The following is a 12935-nucleotide window of genomic DNA, read 5'->3' on the forward strand; positions in this document are numbered from 1 at the left end:
ACTCTCCGAGAAGTTTGAGAGAAGAAGGAGGGCCCTCCAGCCTGGGAACGAGATTATATAGCATCCTGGTCCCGTGACTTATCATTACCCCTGTTGTTCTCTGGGATATGTAGTCTTCTTCTGTGGACTGCACATTCAATAGAAGTATCCATACTTTACATGATGTTATGATGTGGAATACTGATAGCAAAATTACAAAACCATGACAGTCCGTTACAGCAAGTACCCGTTTCGGGCTGCAGATGTGAATACCTTGATAGGGGAGGGAGATTTTCTCTACCACAACTAAACAGGTGCTAATTGCTGCGGAGGGATTATGGCAAGTTAAGTGTTTGGAATTGCGTACTCTCCGAGCTGTAGCAGAGGCTGGAAAGCAAAGGCAGTCCTTTGTTACTATTAAGCAATAGCCCCAAGAACTGTATACGATATTTCTGGATAGGCTTAAGAACTCGTTGGAAATGCAGGTAAATGAGCAGGCGAGAACTCTTGTATTTCAGCAGCTAGTGACTGAAAATGCAAACACTGACTACTGAAAGGTTCTGCCTGCCCTGACGAATCCCACTATTGAAAAATTTGCATAACAAAAGGCTGTCGGAAGCTATCGGAGCTCAGCAACTTGAAGCAAAGCTTGCAGACCTGGAGCCTATGGCTCACCCTACATCGCAAGAAAAGGAGGATTAAGCCTCCGAACTCGTCAGAGCGTAGAAGTGGGAGCTGCAGAAAACTACTTCCCGCGCAATCTGAGACTGCGCGGGTCCCCCTTATCCCCCGCCTTTTTCTCCTGCGGCGCGACGGTGAGAACGGGGGAGGGTCACATTCCCCAGCTAGTCTCTTTCTTGAAACTGTTACCGGGAGAGGTGAGTTAATTCCTCTTTGATGTCTTTTCCTATAGCGTCTGCTTCTCAAATAAAGTCTGTCATTCTTCTACACATTTTTTTTTTTTAAAATTATTTTTTTTAATACATTACCACATTGCCCTGCAGATGTAAAGTAAACTTCAGTGATCAGGTTCCTGATTTTAAAGCTGTTATTTTTTATAGTAGGTAGTTCAGCTTTTCTTTCAAGAGAGGGAATCTTTAATCCCAGGTCACAGAATCATATTCAAGGTGAATGTATGTAGCTAAGTTAGAAAACAAAAACAGTATTTGCTATAAAATGACATGTGTTCATGTGCAGTAGGTAGGCAATGTAGGAAGCTTTCTCATATTTGGTTGTATAATCCAACTTGACTGGCTGAATATCTTCTGGCGTTTAAGAATGTAATGTGTATATTTACAACTGTATATCTTACCTGCACCTGCCTGGCTTTCATAATTCTGTTTATGAATATGTAATTTCAGTGATTTTAAAAATAATAGATTTCTTTATTGGAAATAAACAAAAAAGTGGAGTGCAGGTATGACACCTCAGGGAGGAGTAGCTAGAGCATGCTGTGTTCCTGTTTCCTAAATCATTGGACAATTATAATGACTTGTTATAGAGTTTGTTACACCACCAAGTAGTTGTAGAGCAGGTATGTTTTATTTGGCCAGCTGGGTGCAGGGCATATAACTCCTTCCTAGCCTGCACACTGAAAGCAGATAAGCATCCCTATTTATAGATGGAATACATGCATTTTTGTGGTACAAGAAGTGGTTATTACAATTAATTATTGTAGAAATTCATTGCAATGTTCCATGCCTATTCTATGCCCCCAACTCCTGACCCCACATTGTGCCCATTGTTTGTGCTCAACTGCTCTTACAACTTTAACAATATAACAGATTAACTCTTTATTGAATAAACATGGGGCTGAGGCTATGGTTTTGTCTTAACAGGAATATGTCCGAGATGGGTACAAGCATGATGGGTCTGGCCATCCTTCTCATCATCTGCTGCAACATGATCACAGCACTTTCATCAGTGATTTGGACTCTCACTGACAAGACACACTTTACTTGTCAACTGTCTCATCAGGGATCCAGAAGTATTGGAATTGTTGGAATCGGTTAGAATGGACTATTGTTTGTACTTTAAAGAACCAATCATTAGTTCAGTGTGTTAATTTTAGTTTATCTGCTTATAGGAATGTTTCTGAACTGTGCTTCTTTTTATTAATAGAGAAGGGAGGGATCTTGGACAGGGAAAGTGTCTCGCTCCAATTTAGGAGTGAGGGAAAGGTTCTTTTGATATGTTATGCCCGGCGTGAGATTAAGAAGAAGAGCATTCAAAATGATAATGATCAGAACCCGTTTAATTTGGAAATTGATAGAACAAAATTGAGGGTGGGAAGCGAGCAGCAAAAGTACCACAATATAGCAAAGGTGAAGGGAAAGAAGTAGGCGAATAGAAAAGGTCAGAAAAGAGCAAGAATTACGTTAAAGCGGGGAATAGTCCCACCTCCTCTGAATGCAGCGCGGTCCCGTAGCACGTTGTTACGTTGAGTCCGGAGGCAATAATAGACATGTATGGGAGAGCAGCAGTCGAAGTAAAACAGGCCGCAGATCGATGAAACGCAGAGAAGGTGTCAGAGTAGGCGAGGGTCTCAGGAAATGAGAGTCTCAGGCAGCGAAAGTCCCTCGGAGCAGAGTCATCGAAGCAGCAATCCCAGAAGAGATAATGGCAGCAGTAGGACAACGGTGGAGGAATCTGAGGTCAGATACTTTAGATGCCAAAAGGTTCTTCCAGATGCAGGATTCTTCTTTCAGACATGCAGGCAATCGCCGTAGAGGCATGCTGATGACAGAAAACCTCCTTGTTCCGTAGTGGAGGCATCAGGTGTCAGAAAAAACCTCCAAATTCGGGTTTGTCCGTGCCTTTTATCCTTCTTTCCAGCCTTCGAGGACATTTCGGGACGGCTGGGTCAGAGTCCTGTGATTTCCTCAAGAATGTCAATCTTCCCTCTGAGATGCCAGCAACACGAGAGAAGACCACTTGAGGCCATTAGTCTCAAGATGGCCACATTCCTTGAGATAGCGCCTACACAAAAACCATTAAGGGCCTTAATCAGTATCTTAATCTCTCTTTCGTAGCTCCCGGTCTGTCCATCTCCTAAACAAAGCGGATTTCTCGACATTGGTATCCTGTGTGTCTGAGACAAAGGGAGTCCTGGAACCTTGGCCAGGACTTGCCTGAACTTGTCCATTCAGCAAATTTTGGACAGTAATGTAAAAGCATGGCCTCTTACACCACCCCGTGACTCAAAGTTTGCTTAAAAAATGGACCACTGCTGATCCAGGTTGGTGAGAAAAAGATAGCAAGCATGAGGGGAAAAGGAGAGGGTAGGGGAATTAAAATGTTTAATACAATCATTACAAAAGATTTCTTGATGTGCTCCACTTCTCCATCACTTGAGGAGGTTACAAAATACATGGACAATACAACACATTGGATAAGTTCAATGAAACATGGTATCATACACAAAACAAACATGAAAGTTGCGACAACACACAATAGATAAAATAAGATGCATTTTACACACAGTCCACCTGGAAGCCAGGAAAAAAGGTCAAGGTCTGGGCTTTTCCAAGTTTGGACGGGAACATGTATACCATCAGCAATTTGTTTAACAACTTTACCATTATAAATCTTTAGACAACAGGTGGAATCATTTAATTTGACACAGGCATCTCCCAGTGATTCTTCAGGAGGGGTTGACACAAATATTACATAATGAATAAAAGATAGAAATTGAGAAAAAACAACCATACATTGAAAACAACCATACATTTAACAATGACCAATAGTAAAAAATAAACAAGTAAAACAATAGGGATATTTGTGTCAGGAGAACTTTCCACTTGAGCATTTCCAAAACAGTTCAATTGCTGAGAGATATATACTAGTCTGGCAAGTCTAAGAACTGTTATAGTCACAACATAGTGTAGGATACCCCAGAATTTAAATCATAGGGAGTAATACCAGAAACATACAACTTTCTCATCAAAAACTCTTATCAAAGACACTTTCCAACAACCGTGTTTTGAATGGAACTCCTGGAGTGATGAGACACTGAAAAGCATCAGTGCAAAGGGTTTTATGATAAATTTCACTTTAGTGACCACATCTAACAGATAGGTCCCATTGCTCATTTCCCAATTCATTAGGAATTTGGAAACACCATGGAGTTACATGCAAATCACCATCAAGTTTGACCAAAAGAGGTGAAATAAGGGGTTAGGAGGAATGATTACCACTGTGCAAAGAGTACAAGAAAGCCAGGATGACCTGAAAAAACTCTGAACCCAATTGTGAAGTTTAAACAGATCCAAAGACTGATACCAATCACAACTCATAAGTACAGCAAACAAAACATAATACTATTGCAACCAAAATATGAAATAAAGAGGTATATCAGTATTCTAGCATGATCACATCTTCAATTTTTCTGTCACAAAACACAAATGGTTAAAATCAGCTACAAGCCATTCTGTTCCATGAAGGTCCCACGGGGATCTTCTGTAAAATAAAACAAGACAACTTGCCCTTTGGGGGCTTTGTTAGTACAATTATCTTCTCCTTTTGTTGTGAGCTTTCCAACACATCCACCCTTCACTGCCTTCCCCCCCCACCTCCCTCTCATCTGGGGGAGGGGGCGAAAGTATCAACTTTCCTTGAGCTTTTGTCCTGGCCACAAGTTAACTAATTTCTCTAGCCTGACTGTGGGTAATCCATTCATCAAATCTCGTGGAACACCCTTTTGCCAGCCCAGTGTCCAGAGACGATTACGTTTATGATCAATATTTCTCCTACCTGTTCTTACTGGCAATGAGACCCTTCCAGTTCCACAGAGTTTTGGGCTAGGTGGCCTAGGAGCAAGGGTGGTTGCTGCGAGCCTTACTTCCCTTGGCTCAGATTTACTGGAAGAAGCCACAGGCCCATATTTCCTTTCATAATTAATCAACTCTTGGGCAACCTCCCCCCATGTCCATACCTTATACCCTGATTGCAAATGGCCTGAGGTGCCAGTTCTTTCTAATTCTGGCCGGGTTCTTTCTCCCTGAGGCATAGCTTGTATTTTTCCCTGCAGTTGTATGCCTATAGGTTTCAGTGATTCTGGAAGCCCCCTGATTAAAGGAGTCATTCGTTCAGGATCAACAGTCATCATCATAGGTGATTCATGATGTGGCTGCAGCTTTTTATCATACATCATTTGGAGACAAGCAGCCTTTTGAACACTTTCAACCAATTGATCAGCTGTCCCATTAATGGCAAGAGGGTCTCCCCTTTCTAAAGGGTTGAGACCACCAGCCCAGTAAGCAGCCCTCTGTGTTAGGGACCAGGGAGCACGGTTATCACCAGTAGTCAAAAATACTCCTGGCCCCCAATAACCCTCAGCCTCCTTTTCGGTTAACATAATTTGGTCTCCACCAGTTAAGCTGACTCTCCATACATATTCTGTTTCTGATTCCTTTGGAGAACGGCTAAAATCTTTTTTCAGTTTTGCTAATTCAGTGGCAGAAAAGGGAATTTCTTTAACATTCATTTGAGGATCCAGGTCCTCTCCATTATCAAAGGTATATTCTGTTTTTATTAGAGGGCGCAGAGGGGCTATTGGGGTTTCAAACTTATCAAAATTTTCTTTTGCTTCTTTTAGTTCTTCCTGAGGATACAGTTTTTCTTGTGGTGCACCATGAATATCAGTGTCACCAGTATCTTTATATGTTAAAATTTCCTTAAAAGCCATTTGTAACAAGGCCGAATTATGTCTCTCTCTTTCCAATTGTACTTCTAGATTTCCAATTTGGTTTTGCAAGGCTTTCACGAGTTCCTGGGTTGTTTTAACTGTTTCTTGTAACGACTGTATAGTCTGGTTTTCCGCCTCAAACTGCTGGTCTCGGAACTCCACGGCTGCTTTTAAAGCAGCACCGAGTACTGCACAAATAAATGATTTGCCTTTCCCGGCTCGGGTACGAGCCCCATGTTGTAAAACGCAAATGCGGTCAGAAACAGCCTGCAAATTATACCAATTTTCACGTGCCCAGTCCATCCCTGATGACGATGGCCGAGACGCGTGCTTTTCAAGGATATCAAACAACATATTTTCACCTTCCATAGCAAATGTAATTTTACTCACAACAAAATCTACAGGCAACAAAATCTACGTTGAGGGAGGAGGAGGTGATTCCTTATCTCCTCAGAGAGGCAAACACTGAACAAAACCAACAACTGCTCAAAACACTCCTTTACACAAAAGACCAAATGACTCAATCAACACTTCCAAAGGAAGTGTAAACACCTCAATCAGTCCTGGCTATCCTGGCAAGCCACAGCGAAAAACCTCAACCTCCAAGCAACAAAAGTTAGAAATAACTTCTAAGTTTCTCAAAAGTAATAAACTTCTTGGAGAAGCACACACCACTTCCACAAGAGGCTCACACACAAAACTTTTAAAACCAAAGGTACGTCACAAGATACTTAAAACCACCACAATGCAAAATAGTCTTCCCAGGGAGGCACACACGTGTAAAACAAAAGCAAACAGTACAAAATTAATTCACTCGTCCCCGAGAGGTATACACGTAAGAAAGAAAGTTTCAGAATGTGGAGCGGTCTTCCTGGAGAGGTGCACACGTCAAATTAAGTTATCAAAACAATCGCTCCTTGCAACTCCAGGAGAAACAGACAGAAAAGTTTTAGAGAAACTGGAAGGATAACACTCTCACGACGGGTATCCTGCCGACTACGCCAATCTTCCTTTCAGCATTTTTTCCATTTCAGCAAACTTTGAGACAGTAATGTAAAAAGCATGGCCTCTTACAGAAAGTCATTACCTTGCTAATAGTAAACAAGTTTAGCAGGAACTTGAGCCAGATATAAACACACGAGGTGTCTGGTTACTACACGTGACCAAGTTGTTGCACAGGTTGTAAGCATGTACAGTATATAGGTGGTTCTTAGTTCTTTGTTCTGCACCAGTAAGGGAGTCTGCATCTGTCTTGCTGCACCCACAAGGGATCTCAGAGCTTTCTTGCCACAGTCCTTGACCTCAGCAACTTTCTAAAAGCGTAGTTTAAGTATCACTATCTTTCTGCTGTGTTGGTGGTGGTTTTTTTTTTTTTTTTTTTTTTTTTTTTTTTCCCTCTCATTCCAGGCATAATTAAGATGATGCGAAGTTTTGGTGAGTAGTGTCTTGGCTTAACTGAGGCAGCTATTGATTTAGTTCCATCAGTTAAGTAGTTAAGTACAACATTTGCTGCTAGTATGAGCTTACCTGCTTGAGATAAGAATTACATTCTATTCTCAAGACTTCACAAGAAATGCACATTCTGTCATATCTGGTTAAGTTTCTCTTTTTTTTTTCCTTATCTTTATTACTTGCTTTAAATAGAAAACATATTTATTGTCCTTGTTGCAGAAGAAGAAATCACCCCCTCCCCCCCCCCTTTTTTTTTTGGCTCTTCTGTAAGATCAGTCACCTTGACAGAATGACATATGCTGGCAGTGAAAGTGAAAGGCATTTTTTCCAAGCCACTTTTTTTGCTGTTTTGGTTTTTGTTCCAAGCTCTTTAATGACACAAAGAAAATATGATTATATATGTAATATTAAAAGGAGGTTCTTGGCATATTTTGAGCATGCTGTTGGTGTTGAACAATTAACTTTCCTTCCACACAGCATGTGGAATTTCAAGGCTGAGTTTCCATTCCTCTTTTACTTATGAGATCAATGTAAATATGAGGAAAGCAAATAATTACATGTTTTTTAGTAGTTTCTTGGGATTAGGTGCTATATGACTAAGATGAGAAACCAGTTCACACTGTCTGCCTCATCTAACAAATATTTCCAGTAGCACCAATGTAAGAGTAGAAAGAGTGGAGGAGTGGAAGCACTGAGATCACTGGCAGATCCCTGGCACTACTCTGCTTGTGAAGGTTTTACTTCATGTACAGTTCCTGCTACATTTTAAATTTGTTTAGTATAGAGTAAGAGTATAAGAGTAAGTCTCAATGTTCTTAATAGAAGTGGTTGAGAAATGAGAATCTGCCTGTACAAGCTTAGTGAGTATGCTCTAGGGAAATGAAACATCTGTAATTTCTATTGAAACTCCTCACTGAACCCTGAAGACTTTTTTTAAGCAGGAAGAACCATTACTTCATGCAGAAAATATGTTTCCATGTGCCTTACTCTTTCTCTTTGCAGTCCCTTTCTTAGTTGCTGTATGATTGTATTTTCTTGCTGTTTTAAATGTGTTTTAACTGTATTTTAGCACCGGTGGTAGACTAAGGAGACTATATAGTTTTTCATGCCAGTTCTATACTTTTTGTATTACTGGTGCAGCTTATTTGAATTGCTACAACTCAGAATCACGTTTTTGTGCTGGAAGTACCTGTTAAACACCACAGGAAAGTACCTACCTTCTGATGTGTTCATTCCAGTAATGACATAATGGCATACCCTGTGTAAACCTAACATAGTTTGTTATTTCTAATCAGTTCAAAAGGCATTTCATATTATCAACCAGCAATGCCATGTTGCTTTCCATACAGCTCATATTTTAACACTACAGGGTTTGGCATGATGTATGCTATGATTTTCCTCCTGTAATACTTACTGGAAGAAGGAAGATGTCTTTCTCATTGTGTGCTGGCCTCAGCGAGTTGTCAGTTTGGTGCCTAGGAAGGAGAGCAATAGAAGAGTTTTAAATATGCATGTTGTGACTACTACTGGTCTGAGGAAGCGGTCTAACCATTTTTGTCTGGTAAAGTAGTTGGTAGATAGAGCAAGGTTATTAGTAGCTACTGATTCTGTGAAGGTAATGGAACAGTAAAAGTGGTGTTTGACACAATTGTACAAGACCATTGTGGAAGAATTACATACTAATAAAAAACCCTGCAACGCTATTAGCATTAAATGCATCTGCCCTTTATTATAATAGGGTGCAATTATGTTTTAGATTCTTTCTGGTTTAACTTTCAGCTGAGTTCCTACTTCCTGCTTGCTGTTTTATGTGGTCTTGGGCTGAAGCCTCTGAGAGTTTTTAAGTCTGATTTAAACAAAACCTGGATTTTAGCTTTCTATATGCTTCTTTCGTATTCTTCCATGTTTCTGTTATAAGCTTTGAACCATTTGACTTAACCTCTGAATCTTGTCTACTATTTTAGCTGCTCAAAGGGCTTTTTATTTGCAAAGCCCAGCATGAGTTCCCTGTTCTTTAAAAATGCTGTTCTTGAAAAATGATAAAAACAGACTGAAATAACAAGGCTGTTTCCCATTTTACTTCTAGAATTTGGAAACAGCTAATCAAATATCAGCCAGATCTTATGCACTAAGCTTTATTTTGATGATTCAAAATTATTCATCATTCCCCTGAAATTTCTGATAACTAGACTAAAAAAAAAAGCAAAACACCAAAACAAAACAAAACAAAACCTTCTAGGGGAGTAGGATTGGAAACAGTTATTGCAATTAGGGAGCAGCTTTGCTTTGTTAGTAATGAGTGAAAAGATTAGATCCTTAATACTAGAAGATGGGTTATGTAATTTGTCCTCTCTTTGGACAGAATGAAAGTGAGGGTTAGATACGCTAGCTGTCCTGTACCCTGGTTGTGTTGTGGAGCCCCTTATGTTGGGCATGTGGTGTGTGTTAGAACATCATGTTTGTTTTAGCAGATGAGTGGAAATGACCTTGCCAGGGTGATCGTGCCAAAAGTATGTTGAAAAAAAATAAATCTTTCTAGATGGTACTTCTTAAGCTGCTGTCACAACAAGCATTTAAAGAGATAAACGGACAGATGTGCTTTCCTTCTGGATGATTTTTGCTCAAGAAGGTAATCTTTCTTGGTGAAAAATGTGGGAAGCATTTAATTACACTTTCTCAGAAGGCAGCAGAGACAAGCAGTGGGTCTTCTACATTGTATATTTGTGTGTGTGAGAGAGAATACATTGTGTGAAAAGAAATTATTTTCAGTTTCCCTAGTTATTTATTATTCATATGTAGCTTGTCTAACTGAACTCAGAGATTATCAGTTCCAACGAAGTGGTCATTAGAGAATACTGGACTTTTTTTTTTTTTTCTCCAGTAATTTTCCCAGGGGCTGGAAGTTATTAATGTTTGTTAGCAGAAGAAAGTCAAAGTCAAAGCAGAGGATGAAAATCAGTGAGCTAACAGGGGAAAAAGTCTGCAACTGCAGTTCCGTTCTTGATATGCTATTAACATGAAGTGTGCTACCAGTTTCTCTGTCTCATTCAAAGTAGTTTTGTGATAAATGTGGTGGCCAGAAAAGATCCAAACAAATGTAAAGACCTTTTTCTTCTAGCAAATAACACAGTCCAGGAAACTAGTTTACAACTAGAGTATCTAGGAATATTTTAGTAATACAGGTGCATGTTTTTTAATTGCCACATCTATCATTGCTGCTGGAATTGTCAGAGGAAGATGTTAGACCTATCTTTTTGAATATGCTTTAATGGAAAGTCTCCTATCCTGTGGTCTGGACCACAGTAATTGTTAAGGTGAAATTGCGTTTCAGGGTGTGTGCCCAAAAGTCTCTGGTCATCTATGCCAATGCTGAGTTCAGCCCAGTGGAATGACTTTTGTCACAGAAAGGACTTAAGGACTGGTATGTTTATAAGCTATGCATTCTGTTTTAACTGACATATTCCTATCAGTTTCAGTGGATGTTTAGCAATTGAAGCAACACTTCCTGAATTGAAATTCTGTTCCTGAGTGTCATGTATTAAACTATAAATCCAACATGTGGTATCAAAAGGTTATATCCAAGGCTTGATGCCCATTTGTAATCATCAACAAATAAAGACACTGGGATTTCTTCACAGCTGCAATAATACTACCATGGGATGTTAATTTATGGGGCCACTTGTGTACGTTCCATAGGTAGTCACTGGAACAGGAAGCTAGTTCAACAGATTTAGTAGTTAATGGAGTTAAGCACAGCTGATGATCCCTGGGGGACAGATGGTGTCCCCCAGGGATCAGTACTGGGGTGTGTCTTCTTTAATATCTTTACTGATGACCTAGATGAGGGGATTGAGTGTACCCTCAGTAAGTTTGCAAATGACACCAAGTTGGGAGGTACTGTTGATTTGCCTTAGGGTAGGGAGGCTGTACAGAGAGATCTATATAGGCAAGGTTGCTGGGCTGAGGTAAATAGGATGAAGTTCAACATGGTCAGGTGCTGGGTCCTGCATTTTGGCCACAATGACCCCATGCAGGGGGTTATTGCAGGCTTGGGGCAGAGTAGCTGAATGACTGGGAAGAGAAAAGGGACCTGGGGGTGTTGGTCAGTGCTCACCTGAACATGAGCTGACAGTGTGCCCAGGTGGGCAATAAGGCTAATGTCATCTGGCCTTCATTAGAAATAGTGTGGCCAACAGGAGCAGGGAGGTAATCATCTCCCTGTACTCAGCACTGGTGAGGCTGCACCTCGTGTTCAGTTTTGGGCTCCTCGCTACAAGAAAGACATTGAGGCCCTGGAACGTGTCCAGAGAAACACAATGGAACTGGTGAGGGATCTGGAGCACAAGTCTTATGAGAAGTGGCTTTGTGAAATGGGATTGCTTAATCTGGAGAAGAGGAGGCTCAGGGGAGACCTCATTGCACTCTACAGCCTTCTGAAGGGAGGTTGTGATGAGGAGGTGTTTGGTCTGTTCTCCCAGACAACAAACAGGACCCAAGGAAATGGCCACAAATTATACCAGAGGTAGTTTAGATGAGACACAAGGAAAAACTTTTTCTCTGAAAGAGTGGTCAGGCACTGGAATGGCCTGCTCAGGGATTTGGTGGAGTCACCATCCCTTGCAGTATTCAAGAGGCATCCAGATGAGAAGCTATGAGATGGTTTAGTACCTTAGTGATAGTAATGGTAATGGGAGGATGGTTGGACTAGATGATCTTGTAGGTCCTTTCCAACCTTGTGATTCTAAATCAGGTTTGTAATCCTGTCACATGATTCCTGAGCCTCTCCTAGGAGGTGTTTGATACTACAGTCCCTTCCTCCTTCCTTATGCTTCAGCTCTGCACTGCCTTAAAACTCAGCACATTTCTTGTTTTGTGCTTTGGCAGTTCCCCTTTTATGTGGGATTACAGTTAAAATGCATTCGGGAGAAGACCATGTTATGGGCTTTTTTATTCTGTTTGAATTCAAAACAGAAAACAAACTTAAAATATGATTTCACATAACTTCCACTCTCTTGATTTTTAAACAAATGAAAGTTTTAGTATTATAGGGAGAAAAATCAGAAGGAAAAAAAAAAAAAATGAAAATTTTCCATTGCAGATGAAAATATGTCCCTTCTGAATAAGCAGTGACACAGGAAAACAAAAGCTGAATACCATGGCCACTGAAAATGTTTAAGCTTCCAGTGTCAGAAGGTCTTACAGTGTAGACAAACATGTTGCCTCATTAGGTTATTCCACAGGATTCTTTTCCTCTAATTTTTCTTTAGAACACTTTTATACATTTTAAATTTGCTTCGTAAGGGTCAAGCAGACATTCATCTCCTATGTGTCATGTAACTTGATTTCCTGATTTCTGGACTAGGCAAGATATTTCTGGATGACAAGAAAACAAATTCTTTTTGTAACCTTAAATAGGAGCTGAATTGCATCTGGATATGTGGGAAAAGACTTTCCACAAGATAGTGGAAATTACATACATATCAATTGGAAATGTAAACTTCATTTGGAAGTGTCTTTAAGAAAAAACAAAACAAAAAAAAAACAAAAAACCCTTTATGTTAAAGCACAGAATTAAGAAACAGAATTAAGTCTCCAAAGAGTGAAGAAGGGAATGATATTGTGCTTATTTCCCTTCAAAGTTCTAAGTAAATGCCATTTTTGCACAGATCGTGCCACTTTGGCTGCCTGGATTTGACAGTGTTGAGGTTTCCTGCTCCCTCTCAGCCTTCCTTAATCCTTCCAGCTACATCTGCTTTTCCTAGGTATGTAGAGGATATGTAAGTCTCTAATGTAATGTTAGGCTTGTACATGTGGAAAA

The 12935-nt window shown here is 40.2% G+C and overlaps 1 protein-coding gene across 1 annotated transcript in view; it reads left to right on the forward strand.

Moving 5' to 3' along the window:
* The first annotated feature begins 837 nt into the window (after positions 1 to 837).
* EGFR (epidermal growth factor receptor) overlaps positions 838 to 12935 on the forward strand; it is a 229664-nt gene continuing 217566 nt past the window's right edge. Inside the window, exon 1 of the mRNA XM_032442543.1 lies at positions 838 to 857. The gene's annotated coding sequence lies outside the window, so the exon portion shown is untranslated. The remainder of the gene's footprint in view (positions 858 to 12935) is intronic.

The sequence above is a fragment of the Coturnix japonica genome, chromosome 2, assembly GCF_001577835.2.
Source record: "Coturnix japonica isolate 7356 chromosome 2, Coturnix japonica 2.1, whole genome shotgun sequence".
NCBI lineage: Eukaryota > Metazoa > Chordata > Aves > Galliformes > Phasianidae > Coturnix > Coturnix japonica.